Source organism: Camelus ferus, chromosome 15 (assembly GCF_009834535.1).
Source record: "Camelus ferus isolate YT-003-E chromosome 15, BCGSAC_Cfer_1.0, whole genome shotgun sequence".
Lineage (NCBI taxonomy): Eukaryota > Metazoa > Chordata > Mammalia > Artiodactyla > Camelidae > Camelus > Camelus ferus.
In genome coordinates this window covers 25,696,165-25,711,072 of record NC_045710.1, presented here as the reverse complement: position 1 = coordinate 25,711,072, position 14,908 = coordinate 25,696,165, and the positions used below count along the sequence as shown (strand labels likewise).

Here is a 14,908-nt window from a genome sequence, read left to right as displayed (position 1 = left end):
TTCTTCATAATTTATCTTGGTAGGTTTTGCATTTCTGGGAACTTGTCCATTTCATCTAGGTTATTCAATTTGCTGGTGTACAATTATTCATAGTACTCTTATAATCTTTTTTATTTTCAAAAGCAGTGGTTGCTTCAGGTGAAAAGAACTGGGTAAGTGGTGATCAGAGATGGGAGTGAGCAGCTTTGTTATATTTAAATTTTTACCCTGTGCACAAATGTCAATAAATCAGAAATTAATGGAATGATCTCTTGGGAACACTTAACATATACAGATAGTGTTGATATCAAATGAGAAGCTACAGTAATCTCCTAACCCTCTCCTTGACTCTTGCTTTTCTTGCTCCAGGTCACCTTTCTCTCTGGTTGGAAAGGATCACTTCCCCAAAGCATAGGTCTGACTGTGCACTCACTCTCAGAATTCTTCTTCACAGTCCATCATTCTCTGCAGAACAAAGCCCATATTCCTTAGTGAGGCATCACAAACTTAATGAAGTGGCCCACCTTACCTTTCATACCATCTCACTGCAATTCTCTTCTGTAATCCTCTTTTCTGACTCCAGTACACCCCGGGCTTTTGGTCTTTTCTCTACACCCTCACATCTGTGTCTTGGCTTATGCTCTTATTACTGTTCTGTCTGGAATACCTTACCACACCTCATCTGCCTCTCACAAGCTTATCCATTTTTCAAAGTTTACTCATGGGCCACCTCTTCTAGGTAAATCTCTCTGATCTCCTCAAGTCAAAATTCATCTTCAATCATGCATCCATTTAATCATTCCAAAAGATTTTGGGTGTGTACACTGTGCTAGGCAGAGAGGAAGAAGGTGTAGGACCTATCATCAGGTTGCTGTGAGTCTTCTAGAAAGAAACTGATGTGCACTCATCATAACTAGCATTAACTGAGCTTTTTAAGTGTCAGTAATATATTAACTCATTTAATCCTCACAACAACTTGATCAAGTAGGGGCTGTTTCTTGCCTTAATTTCAGAAGTAAGGAATTGGAGGCACACAGAAGTTAAGTACTTCGCCCAAGGGTCACAGGGCTGGAAAGAAGAGGAGCTGGAATTCAACCCAGGCAGTCTGAGTGTAGAGGCCCTGCATTTCGTTTCACTGCTTGCCATAGATGTTTCATAATAAGCAAGTGCACTTCCCTCATCCGCATTCTGATTTAATTGGTCTTAGTTGGAGTCCATATTTTTTTTAAAGCTCCCCACGTGACTCCACTGTGCAGCCACAATTGAGACCCTCTGCTCTCAAGGATATGTGATAACGAAAAGGGTAGATGACTGAATAGGCCTGAGGCATGAGGATTGGAAGAGGCTTGAATTCATTTAACTGGCAGGTTGGAAGACAATGAGTGGTGAGGGAAGGACAGGACAAAGGGGATGGAGAAGCTTCAGGACCTGGGAGCTGCTGGGCCAGGCTGGGAGAGGAGTCAGACTGTTAGGGAGGAAAGCAAGGCCATGTCAGCCTTGAAAGTCATGCCTAAAGAATGCGGAATTCATCCTTTAGGTAATGGGGAGACATGGAGGGCTTAAAAGTTATTTTTGCATTCATCATTTTTAATAAGGCCCCTTGAGGCTTCCATGAGCCATTCACTTGGAGAAAATCTGCCCTAGTGGGCATGCAGGATTTATGTAATGCTGGTGTTTGTCTGATCTATGATGCTACATGGGGGAACACCTAACAATACCCTTTGTCCACAAGGTGGAAAGAGCCAGTGTTCATTTGGAAACATTGAATAGTTATGAGAGGCTTCTGCTATATTTCCAAAATGCCAAAAATCCCTTGAGGACAGACATCTCTGAATGGGGAGAAGCCACATCTGCAGCCTTGCTTTCTTCATCTCTGCCTAATGTAAAGCCTCAGCTGCTTGTCAGTGGATGTGAGTTGATCTGTAAGGCTGGAAAAGGGAAGGCTGGCACTAAAAAAGGCCTTTACAATGTGGAGGTGACCTCAATCTGCAAGTAAACCTTTAAATAGATCACATTCCTCAGGGCCAGGCCTGTAACACTGCATTTCCTGTTACCACGACTCCAGTGGTCACTATTATAGTCCCCCGTATTCTGTGAAGGAGACAGAAAGAATAAGCCAGGGAGGACAGTAATTTGTCTTTCTTATTTCCCTTCTTTCCAATTCTTTCCTAATTTTATTGTAAGGAATGCCCAAAGAAAAGTTCAAGCCAAATAAGCAAGGAAGACAGGAGAAATTTTGCCTTTCTCAATATGTTGGCTTCTGAGGACACACCAGGCTCCTGGAACATGTGCCCTAAGTCAGGCTGTCTGGACTAGACATTGTTGGTTGCCTAAGCCGAGAACCTGCTTCCCCACTTCCTCCTTCCTAACACAACCCCAGCTTAGTAAAGGGAATAAATATAGCCAGAGGACTCAGAAGAAGCTGGTCCATCTCTAGCTCCTGGGGTGGATCCTGAGTCCAAGTCTATGCCAAGATTGATTTTATATATATAAAATTGCTGGTGATTGCTTCATGACTGCAGGCTTGAGCCCATCAGTACATGGCCCCCTCCAGTTGATCATGACTATTCAAGAGTGGACTGTGTCCCGAGTTGTATCAGACAGACAGAAAGGAAAAACTGGAATCCTATGTTTTTCAGGCAAGGTCGCCTCTCTTGTTGGAAATGAACAAGGGAGCAGGTTGTTCTAGCTGTGCTGGAAGCCATGTTGTGACCATGAGGCTAGTTAGTCTGAGGGAAAAGTCAGCACAAATAAGAGGAAGGCAGCCAAGCGAATCACAGAGAAATGAAGCTGGAGCTTTGACTGTCCTGTGCGTGCAGGCTGGGCCCACCTCTGGACCACCTGTTATGGGAGATAATGCATTTCCCTTTCAGTTGGGCTTGCTGCTGTAAGGGTATTCCTGGCTACTTTCTAACTCATAGTGCCTGTCCATACAGTGGATTCACCTAGGGAAGTCAGTAATGACACAGGTTTATAGCAGAACCTGCAGAGTGTTTTTTTCAGCAATCCTCTCATCAGAACCACCTAAGAACCTCTTGAGGTGGTAGATGACGTGATTATTCCTGTAATACAGAGCAGTGAAGTGGCTTGCCTAAGGTCACACAGCTCAGATCTTCTCTATTTCAATTTTGTGCTCTTTTTGCTCTATCAGGTTCATCACATGACTGTTACTGTAAATTCCAAGCTACTTCACCATTTACTATACATAATAGTATTATGAAATAAAAATTCCACTCCTCATTTGTATAGTGTCTCACTTTTAAAAGACTAGTTATGTCTATAACCTTACAAGATGCCTGAAGTGGGGGAGGGATAGCTCAATGGTAGAGTATGTGCTTAGCATGCACGAGGTCATGGGTTCAATCCCTAAACCTCCATTTTCAAAAAAAAAAAAAAAAAAAGCTAATAATAAATAAATAAATAGGCCTAATTACCTCCCCCAAAACAAATAAACAGAAAAGATCCCTGAAGTATGTGGCTCAGATATTATAGTCAAATGTAAAAATAACACTTGATGAAATTAAGGGACTCAGCTGGTCAAAAGCCTATAATTTGGCAAAACGAAACAAAAAACAAACCAACAAAAAAACCCCAAAACTTAGGCCAATCAAGATCTTTCTTGGGATTTTGGAATCGAAACCCTAAAAGCGTTGAAAGCTGGGAGCCCAGCTGAAGGCCACATGGGGCTCTGAAGATAAAGACGGGGGAGATGGAGAAGATAAAGTGCATGGCCCTGGGAGAGGCAGGGAGAGCAGCTGCTTTGGTTCCTGGCCACTTCCCGGGTCCCATTTCAAGTCCGAAGGAGGCCCAGCTGGACTTGAGCTCCTGTGCAGGACATAGATGTTTCTGGGCCCTTTTACTGCAGCCAGTTTGAGTTGGTTTCTGTTCCTTGAGGCTTTGATCAAAATGCTTTTCATGCTTGTTGTTGAGTTGTGTCCTGTTTCCCTGAAATGATTAGTAGGTACGCGAAGACATGTAAAATGAAGAGGCCTTTTGTGTGTGCTTGTCTTTCAGTAGCCTCAAAGCAGAGGTCTCTAGAGTGGCTTTACCCAACCCCGGAGCCAGCTCTGGGAAGAAGTGTGGCAAGGAACCCCATGAACTGTGGCAGCCGTTGAGCAAGAAGAACACAGCCTGCATGCCTGGGAGGCTCTGGGAGGAAAACTAGGAGGGGAGACCTTGAAATTGTGCTGTCCTGATGTGGAGTTCCTGGTATATTTATGAGCATGGCTCAAAACCTGGGGTGATTTTGCCCCCTAGGAAAGAGTCATTGGTGTTACGGTATTGGCATGTAGTGGGCAGAGGCCAGGGATGCTGCTAGACGCCTAGGACACATAGGACAGAATTATCCAGCCTGATGTGCCAGTAGTGTCAGGGTTGAGAAACTGATTGACAATGTTTATTTTTCAGTATATGTATAAGAATCTTATGCTCACTGATGTTCCAATCTAGAAATTGTCCATAAATACTATAGGTGGGTTTTTTTTGTTTGTTTGTTTTTTTGATGACTAAGGTGTGAGCTACTCAGGATCCCTTTCTCTGGGGTCACTTTTGATCACCAGACACAGTCAGGGCAAATCCTAAAGCAAAGATACTCACTCCTGGGCAGTGGTATGGATTAAAAAGCGTGTGTTCAGTGACTGATCAATGCCATTAGGTTCATTGATCCATGTGGCATGTTTCTACATGTCACAAAACCGAAAGGGGAAAGCCTTTCCTGGTGCGTGTGTTTCAGACCATCGTTTTGTACATCGTTAAGAACCTGACATATGGTAATGCTTTCCACATCCACAAAGGCTTGGACCAATAGTGATTTCCAGTGAGACTGCAAACAGTAATTACGTTTCTGAAGTGGTAGTTTAGATCTTATATTGCCAGTGGGAAAAAATACTAGTTTGCAGGCATGCCCCCAAATGAGCTCTAAAGAACTCCTTCCAAGAGTTATTTATCCTCTGTAATGGAAGGGGGCACGGAGAGCAGTAAATCTGGGGGAAGGGGAGAGGAGCTCAGTAAAAGGCCAGGTGGACCATGACTGTGCCCCTTAGTTACTCTGGAAACCGTTCCCGGTTTAGAAGATTCTCACGAAAGCTTTGGAAGATGAGTTTCTCTCATCAGAGTCTTCTTTCCCTAATGTGTTTGACACTGTGGATTAGCCCTGCCTCCTCCCAGTGTGTTTTCTCCCTTGGGCTTTGAGGTTTGTGGTTGCTAAGGAGCCGTCCGCTGTGAGTGTGGAGCTGGGTATCTGCTTCAAGTCCAGCTGTGATCCCCAGAGCCCCGCCTGGCCCGAACACTCTGTGCTTTTTGGTCTGCCTTCAATTCTGAGGCCCAGAAAAACATTTTCGGGTCTGGCACAGCCTCCCAGCTGAGGCAGGCAGGAAGATGAGGGCGGGTCTGCAGGATCCGTAGTATCTTCCCGTCTGCCCCCTTGGTCTCAGATGACAGGGCTCCAGCTCTTCCCAGGCTGCCGAGAGGCGGGCTTGGGGCTGCGGGTCAAAGGGCATTCCTGAGTCCCAGCAATCAGAGGCGTGGGGGACACGCAGGGTGTGGAGCAGGACAGTGACTGCGGCTGAGCTGAGGGCCGTGGAGGATTAAGTCCTAGTAATCGGCGGGGACCAGCAGAAGGAGTCACGGAGAAGCAGGAGACCCAGCTCCCCAGTGGGAGCCCTGTGGCCTCACGCTCCAGAGGGCTTCTTGGACCTTTCCCAGCTCTGCCGGAGCCTTTGCGCCTCCTCCACGTCCCTCCTGACAGTCGTGCTGTCTAGTGGCCTGTGACATGAGATGGGATCAGTCCTCTGTTCCTCTTCGTGGAAAGTCTGAGAAATTTAGCGTCCACGCCAGCAATAATCACTGTCATTTGCTGAATGTTCACATGCTACACACTGCGCATGGGCGATTTCATTTATCACAGTGATCCTATCAGGTCAGTACTTTTGCACCCATTTTTCAGGGTAGGAAATTGAGGCTTGGGGAACTTTAGTAAGCTGTTCAACTTTAGTAAGCCAGAAGTAAGTTGTAGAGCGAATGTGTAGCAGAACCAGAATTCTACTCCAGGCCTCAAACATTTAACCCCACTCACCACCCCATTGTACAACTGTATCAGATAGTTTCACTTTCCTTTTTGTCTTGATGCATATATCCTAGGCTTTTTGAAATACGCTGTTGACAGTAATTTAGATGCATGTTGTGAAATACATATACTGAGTGATAAAACTGTCTTACTTATCAGGACAAGAGATTTTTTTTTTGAGAGCCATATTTGGGCTTGAACTCACACACAGCTTTCTCCCTCACACAAATGTTATTTAGGGTAATGTGATGCACCAAGCATATTTTTAAGTTTAACCAGGCATAACACACCCATCTAAATAAACATCTGAGTGTGTTGTAATTGGCTGTGTAATGGGATGTTAAAACGGGATGATCCTTTGTCTTAGTTTCAGCTGAGACTGAATACCAGCTGCTTCCACATTCTGGAAGGGGTCTCCTTGCAGCTCCTCTCACCATCACCTGAAGCAGGTGGGACCGGGGAGACCACGGCTCCTCTTCTGCATCTGGGGAGGGAGAGTGCCAACAACTTTTCCTGAAGTAACCCTGCCCTCTGCTTTCCAGCTGCCCTCTCGGCTTCCACAACCTGTTGTACTGTCTGGAGGGAGGCAGTCACTGGGGATCCTGGTTCTTGGTTATTTCCTTTGGAAGTCCAGCTTGGATGCCCAGTGACCCAGTTGAAATGACTGAGTTGTTGTGTCCCTTGGGCTTGAGGGCACAATGGACTGGTGTCTGACTCCTGCTTAAGTCAGGAGAGGAAATCGCTCATGGCAAACAAGACTAACTGTGTGAGAGTCAGCCTGAGGTTGCTTTAGGTCCTGCCCAAGCCGGGTGCAGGGAGGGCTAAGGAGGTGGCTGGAGGTCACCCCCGGTTGCTCAGGGGCTGAGGGAGGGACTGTAAACCCCCAGCCAGAGCAGATGCCACTGAGGGGTCCCAGCAGAGTGGGGCGCATCTCTGAAGAACCCATGGAGGTGCTTCCGTGGGGACAGATAACAGCTGTGCACGCCCACCAAACCCAGGGAATCCAGATGCCAGCTCACAACAGTACTAACCAGTAAGGCCCTCTGTCACCTTTATGTCTCCTCTCTGTCCCCTCTTCAACTCTGGACATGAAGAGACCACCCTTACAGTCAAGGGGAGAGGGGTAAAGGTGCAAAGCAGAGAAAGAATGAATGCAGTCACACCCCTTCCCCAGTGCAGAAAGCAAGCCTGGGGCTGGGTTGGGGGTGAAACTGGACACGCAACTTTTGTGTCTTTAAGCATTACCTACGTATTACCTCCATATTAATAACTGAACTGAGTTGTTGAGGTGAGGCGGTGATGTGAGCAAGCTCTTTTCAAAACCCCTGTAATATTACGAAGTATGCAATATTAAGGGACCTACTCAGATTTCATCCAGGGCAGAGTCTGAAACTGCCCACAGACAGCGTGTGAGTGGGCACTGCAGGCGTCTGGGGGAAATCTGGAGGTGTTAGGAAGTCCACCCTGGATCTCACCTGTTTTCTTCCTCACTCAGCCTGCTCCAGAAACGCACTGGTCTCCCAAGCACGGTTCAACCCCAGGGCCTTTGCATTTGCTCTTCCCCCGGGGATCCACACAGGTCGCTCCCTGGCTTCCTTCACCTCTCTCTTGGTTTAAGTGTCCCTTTTTCAGACATTTATCTAACTACACAGTGCAAATCATCACTGCTCTGTCCAACCTCCTCGTCCTACTTTCTAAAGGTTTTCCCAGCCCATATCACCAGCAGACCCAGACCTCTTAAGTGCATGGTCCCAGACTGGCAGCCCCAGGAGAACGCAGAGTGTTTCGTGCTCTGTTCATCCCAAGCACACAGAATTGTGGATGGCACATGGTGGGGGCCCAGTAAATATTTATTTTGCTTTCACTGAATCTCTGTGCTTCCCTAGATTCCCTTTCAGAGCACAGATCTACTCGCTCTGTTGTACAGGTGAATCCAGCCTGGGCAAGCTGACTTGTTCGTTTACATCCAAAGCAGGTTTTCTCTGTCTGGTATACAAAGGAGGCCGAGGAGGGAACTCGCTTTGCATTGAGACGCCAGTGACCTGATGCCTTGGAAACTATACACTGGGTTCCCCCAAAGGAATAGTTTTTTTTTGTTGTTGTTTTTTTTTTGTTTCTGAGAAGAAAGAATGCAGACCCAGAATTTCTTCTTACTATAGCCTGAAGGGTGATTTTTATGAATTTTTACCACATGCCCACACAAAACTTTAGCCTTTCTCTCACTGAGGGAAAGAATTTGAGAAATTTTTACTAGAGTCTTGTCAATGGAGAGACCCTGATTAGGGAAAGTGATTTTCTGAAGTCGTCTGTGTCATAGGGAAGTACGATCCTTTCTGTGACTCTCTGCCAACTTAACCCTAGAGTGAGGATAAAGGACACCTTTTGGGGACTAGCGACTCAAAGAACTTGATAATGAGGTCTGCTCCTTGGCCTCCCCTCTGAGAGTCAGGTCTTCCCAACACACCTGAAAAGGGATTCTGAAGTCAGAAGATGATTCAAGAATGACAGAAATAAAAACCCTTCATTCTCAAAGGACTTCTCCCATGAGTTCCTTGTCTCCACTCCCTTTTATCAGTATTACTGGGGAGACTATCCTTGCAAAAAGGAATGATTTCCTTAGAAACTTAATTTGGCTTGAACACAATGTTTTCAGGGATGGCAACGATTAATTTGGTGCAGTGATAGAAAAACCAGGACCATGTGAATTGTGGCCTGGCTAGTTCAGAATGTGAGCTCTGAAACTAGGCTGCTCGGGTTTGATGTTGATTGAGCTCCATCACTTACTGGCCATGTGACCTTGGACAGCTTCTCAGTGCCTCAGTTTTCTCATCTGTATAGTGGAAAGAGCAATAACCCATCTCCTGTGGTAGCTGTCAGGATTAAATGAGTTAATATATGGAACGGGCTTAGAGTAGTGCCTGGCTCAGAAGACTAACTCTGTAAGTGCTGTCACTACTTAAGGTTGTTGTTGGGGTGGTTAATCATGATTATTGTCATTGTCATCATTACTCTCATAACCATCCTCTCGCAAAACATGGCCCACTTAGACTTTAGTTTAGGACATAACAGAGGTAAAGCCACCAGTTAAATCCATCTCAGTAAGATTCTGCCCAGGATTACCCATGGCTTGATTTTAGGATTCTTGGTGAAGGAACCACATGGCTTTGTGACTGTCACTGGAATAAACTCTTCTCGGGCCCCAAAAGGGAACAGTTCTGTAGTTTTGTTGCTCCCTCCTCTACTCAGAGATTTGTGGGGATCTTTAGCTCATTTTCACGAAAATCTTCCAAGTGGTTGTAGGACAGCTGGCCCAATGGAATGGCTGAGGAATGACATCTAGCATTCTTAAGAAGAATTGGAAAAAACCATCCCCTGAAGTGATAAGGAAGCAGAAATGGGCCTAAACAGTTTTTAAAATTATAAGACCAGAATCAGATAGAACCACCCAAATATTCTGTAAACTGAATCTAAACCAAATGAACTTTTTGTTGTGTCAAGACCCTGGCTTGTGAATTTGACTCAGAAAAGGGTTTGGCCTTCGTTAGCTCAGTTCATCTTTCTCCCCCAGGGGATGAGCACCGAGGAATGCAGCAGCGGATCCCAGCAAGTCACAACCTCTGCCGCAGGGAGTGTTGGGCTTTTTGCAGGTTGCCACATGATGTGCAGCTTTTATGGGTCTCAACCCAGAGCATCGCCTGGTGCCTGCTCCGTGCACTTCCCGGGCAGCCCTGAGCATTTCCGGCGGGCGGTCTCTCAGGACTTCTTGAAGGTTTGCAGGCTGTTGAAATGGAAAAGTTTTCTAGTTGATTTAACAAGTTCTGAATCCAGTCTCCACAACCGTGTGTGTTACAGGATAAGGCAACCATAGGAAAATGCAGTCAACAAAACTGAAGTCGTCTTTGCTCTGTTGTGAATTTTAGCTCTTCACCTCCTGGTTTGCAAGCAGGAATTCACCTAGATGACCTCAGACTGGCGTGAATTTGTTTGGTGTGTGTGTGGTTTTTTTTAAATTAAAATTTCCATTTGGTCCTTTTTAAAGTCCTCTGTCTCTTTGTTGAGCTCCTCATTTTGTTTTCCCGACTTGGTTACATTATTTATCTGTGTTCTCTTGCGGCTCTTGGAGCATCTTTAGAAGAATTATTCTGACTTCTTTGGCAGCTCGTGTATCGCCATTTCTTTGGGGTCAGTTACTGGAGGTTTACTGTTTCTTTGGTGGTGCTGTTTCCCCGGTTCTTCACGATCCCTGTAGCCTTGTGTGGATGTCTGTGCATTTGAAGAAGCAATTGCCTCCTTCCAGTTTCATGGACTGACTCCTGTAAGGAGAGACCTTCACCTGTGGGTGGACGCACACTGGAGTGCGCTGTGGCCTTGGTCTAGTAGTGCCGAGCACCAAGTCTGGGGTTTCTGTTGGCTCCAAATCCAGGGAGACTTGATATCTTGACAACTCAGGCCACAGTGTCAACAACCGTGTGGTCCCTGGAGAACGCTGCAGGGGATCCACGGTGGCTGCAGGGACTGTTGGGGTCCTCAGTGGCACCACCAGTGGCTAGGGACCAGGGCAGGCAGTGGTGGTGGTGGGAGCTGGCAACGCGCACACACTGGGCTGCAAGGCCAGCTGCAGGTGCAGGTGCTGGTGCGGTGGCAGGGCCGGTTGCGGACACACATGTAGGGGCAAGGGCCAGGGTCGCCAGGGCTGGGGCCACCTTCGGGCTCACTAGCAGCTGTGGGGCCCCTGACTGTCAGTGTGCACTCCTGTGGCTGCAGGGCCTCACCACAGGCTGTGCGCTGCAGTGGCGTCTGGTGCTAGGAGTTGGGCTGGCGGGCACAGGTGCATAGCTGAAGGGGCTGGTTGCAGGGGAGCCCAGCGGTGCAGGCCATTGACAGGACTTAGGGCCCTGGCTGTCTGTGTGCAGGCCTGTGTGTTCATTAAAATTTAAGAACTGGCCCTATCAAAAAGCCATTTCTGATGTGTTGCCTAAATTTGCTCTGCTCTGTGGCTCCCTTCTTGCCCCATTCTCTGCACTAGCAGGAGCTGCTCACAGCCATTGTGCAGGGAACTTTCATGCCTGTAAAAACTAGCAAATTCCCTTTGTACTTCGCTCTCTCACCAAATCGTATTGAGGGAGTGAGGCATTTCACCAGCTTCTGCAAACCACAGGAAGACCCGTGTTTAGGCAGCCAGTGGGGGACCTTTGAGGTTTCTCAAAATACAGACATCACAGAAGTTGCCTCTCTTGCTTTAGTATTTGCTGATCAATTGAATATCTCAGATTCTCTGGGTGAAGAGATGGCAACAAATTTCTAATAATTGTATTAATATCCCATAGTCCCACATATTTATGTGCTCACTACATCCAAAGAGTTAACGTTTAAAAGTTTGAAGAGGATTGCAGATGATTTGTTTCACAGCTGATCTGATTTCTGCATTCCAGTCCCACATGCTGAAAAATCACTTGCTAACATTTGGGTACCAGGCACCGATTGAAGCTTTTTGCCACAACCCTGTGAGGTGAGCACTAATAGTAGACCCTTTTTACAGATGCGAGAACTGAGGTCCAGAGGGTTTAAGGAATTTGCCAAAGTTAACATATTTAAGAAGTGGCAGTGCCTCCTTCCTGACAAACCCCACAGGGTCCATGGCATGGGGTGGGGGGCATTTGGCCTTAAATTTAGATATTTGACATTATCTCCACATGAGGTTATGCAGTCATAGAAATACTCCAGAGAACTAAACGAAGTCTGTCATACAGCTTTAACCACACTGTCCTCAGTATCCTATGGATAGATATGTATAAATATATATATTTATGCATATACTTATGTTACATTTCACTAACAAAATTATGTTACATTTCATTTTTGTATATGTTAAAGTCCTTAGTTAGGTAAACATAAATATTTTAAATATACCATAGGGTTCATGACCCTGTTCTGATTTTGTCATATACGGAACATCTCAACAGTGAAATTGGCCTGGCTGTGTCTTGACATTGGAGATGTTCCAGTGCATAGAACAATAGGATCAGAAGGGAAACTTAGAGACTCTTGTCCGACTTCTTCATTTCATTTGTGAGGAAATGGAGACAGAGATGTTGAGTAATCTCCCCAAGGTCACACAGCTAGACTGCCCTTCCACTGACAGACAGACCAGTGCACTCTGTCCTGCACCCACTGCTCTCAATGCCTGGCTCATGCCTCCACACTAGCAATGAGAGAAGTTGCACACTTGGGCATGTGTACTGGGAACATCCTGGAGGCCACAAGACATTTATTTTACAATCAATGATTCCTTCCCGTGCAGTCTTTTTTTCTTTTTTTAAATATGCAGGGAAAACAATTCCATCTCTTTAGAACTTTTCACATTTCAAAACCCTTTTCAAACTGAGAATCAGTATTGAACCTCATGACCGTCCTGGGAGGGGGTGTATGCAGGCATTGCTATTTATGTTTTTCAGATGGTGAAACAAAAATCCAAAACTGTCACACACCTCTCCTGAGGAAACACAGCTAGGTCGTGGCAGAGCTGTTACTGTCATTTAGGACTCCTGGCTTGGGATGTAGCACTGAACTGCACTGCTTTCCTGTAGACAGCATGTCCTACCGGAATTACAGATGAGAACAGCACAAGCATTTTTGTTCTCCTGATGCTATTCATAAACCATCCTCAAACCCAGTGCATTTTCTTTGAAAGGAACTATTCTTCACGTGATCAGCAACTTGGCAGAAAAGATAATTAGATCTTCTAAAAGTTATTCATAAAGTAAACGCTGTGTCAGGATAGATATTAAGCATTTCCTAATGTATTTCCTTTCAGTGGTGAGGTGTAAGATCTATTTAAATGAAGCTTAGTCTGGGAAACCAGCATATTGCAATTAAAAATGCAGCCCTTGTACTCTTGCAATTCTTTGTCTAAAGCCCTTTTATAAAAGGGGGTATTTTAATTCAATAAATAAAAGACAGGCACTCCCAGCTTTCCTATGGACGGAGTAGCTACGGCTTGCAGCTCACACACACAACAGAGAAAACACACAAACAAATAGTATTTGATCTTGCCTTGCTGCAGGCTATTTTCATCTTTCAAGGGACCGAGGGGAAAACAACCTCAGAACTTTACCACCAAAACTTCCAAATTTATTGCAACCCAACGTAATGGCAAAATGCTATTTTCTTAGTGCTCACATTTTTTGAATAACCACCATGGCCAAGAATGCCTGGTTTTATATTTACAATAAACCCAAAGAAAAATCTTGAATTCCACTCTCAGTTTGGGGATGGCAAAGATGCCATGGGTTGTTCGGAGCAAACCATCAAGTCTAATTATTCAGTCTTATCCTCTCTGTTTAACCTGAGCTCGAGGCATTTATTTCATGTTTATACTGGTTTAACACAAATCATGCTGAAAAGAGATTTCGTATCCTGTTTCCCTGTGCAAAGCTGGGCTACAGTAGTAGACTTAACAATGCCAGCCCTTTCTTGGGCTTATCAGTTAAAGAAGCATTCAGCCTAAGAAAACACTTCCAGTGTAAACAGGGTACAGAATTGCACATTTAGCCACATTCCACTGGGATCTGTCTCAATAGAGAGAAGTATAGAACACTAAGTAATTTCTCCTTTAATTTAGCATCAATGTGCCCGTTTCTCATACTGCTTTTCACACATTGTTATAAGTAATTTATTACATTGCTGTTGCATTCCACGCAGCAAGTAAGGTATAAAAAAAGCAAGATAATAGATTTAAACCAACTTTAAAGTTCTGCACAAGCATTATACTTTTCAACATATTTTAACCATAATTAAGTTGGCTTAAAGATACAGTGAAAATCTTGTTCTAATCTTATCTCAGCACAATTTCTTTATAGTTGATATACATAATATTAGCTGTTTACAAGGATGGCAACTACCACCCACTCCCATCTCAAATCTCCTGAGACTGAAATTTGTACAGACTGATTACTTGGTCAAGGGATGTATTCTAGTTTTTAATGATAAAATACATTTTCATGTTTTCAGGACAAGAAATGGAAAGCAAACTATTTACATAGCTTAGAAATTTATCAGACCTACCTTGTTTGAAGGAAGCAATTTTTTTTTTCAGAACTCTTCCACCACACAGAATGGATATCCTTTTTTGCTTAAGCTTGTCTGCATCACAGATCCCATCCAAATTATTCTTAAAGAAGAAAGAAGAAGAGGTCCAAGCACCTTTTCTCTTCTGAGAGGAGCTAATCAAACATTCCCATCAACCTCTCAGCACTTTGAAAAGCACATTTTACACCACACACACACACACACACACACACTCTCTCTCTCTCTCTCTCACACACACACACACACACACACACACTGCTTCTCACACTGGTTTTAGTGCTGAACTAGGCGGTCCTCTTTTAAATTTCCACTCCCACTTGCTTTTTTTGGGGGGGGGGGGTAAGGATGTCTAAATTTTCTTTTCTAGCCTAAAGCACACATTTTCAGTAGGCAAATCCTGCAATTTGAAATCCTGAAAAGTAGAAGAGAAACATCTAGATAAAATGGAAATTGGGAAATATACTTTAAAACGGACTTAAGCAGGGCAATTCAATTTTCTCTTTCTTTTTCAAATGCTAGCGAACAGCTGGATTAAAACTACATAAAGAAAGAAAACTGTGCAAACACTACCGAGCTGATTCTACTGGACTCTCACTTGTGGAGTGAGAATAATTTTCCTACATGTTTAAAGCTTTTTTTTTTGGTTTAGTTCGCTTCAGTCCTTTCTGCAATTTTGGCAAGTTTAATGAAGTGACCGTAGTCTAGGCTGCTGGGAACGGGACACAAGATAATAATAGGGGGAAGTAAAACCTGACTCTTGTTTCCAAAAAATAATGA

The 14,908-nt window shown here is 44.8% G+C and overlaps 1 protein-coding gene across 3 annotated transcripts in view; it reads right to left on the bottom strand.

Annotated features, from left to right (window-relative positions):
* Positions 1–14,398, bottom strand: part of VIT (vitrin) — a 93,056-nt gene extending 78,658 nt beyond the window's left edge. For 2 of the 3 annotated variants that reach the window (XM_032497343.1, XM_032497342.1), the window contains exon 1: positions 14,108–14,398. The gene's annotated coding sequence lies outside the window, so the exon portion shown is untranslated. The remainder of the gene's footprint in view (positions 1–14,107) is intronic. The other variant, XM_014566084.2, reaches the window with a different exon arrangement.
* Between the last annotated feature and the right edge of the window lie 510 nt (positions 14,399–14,908).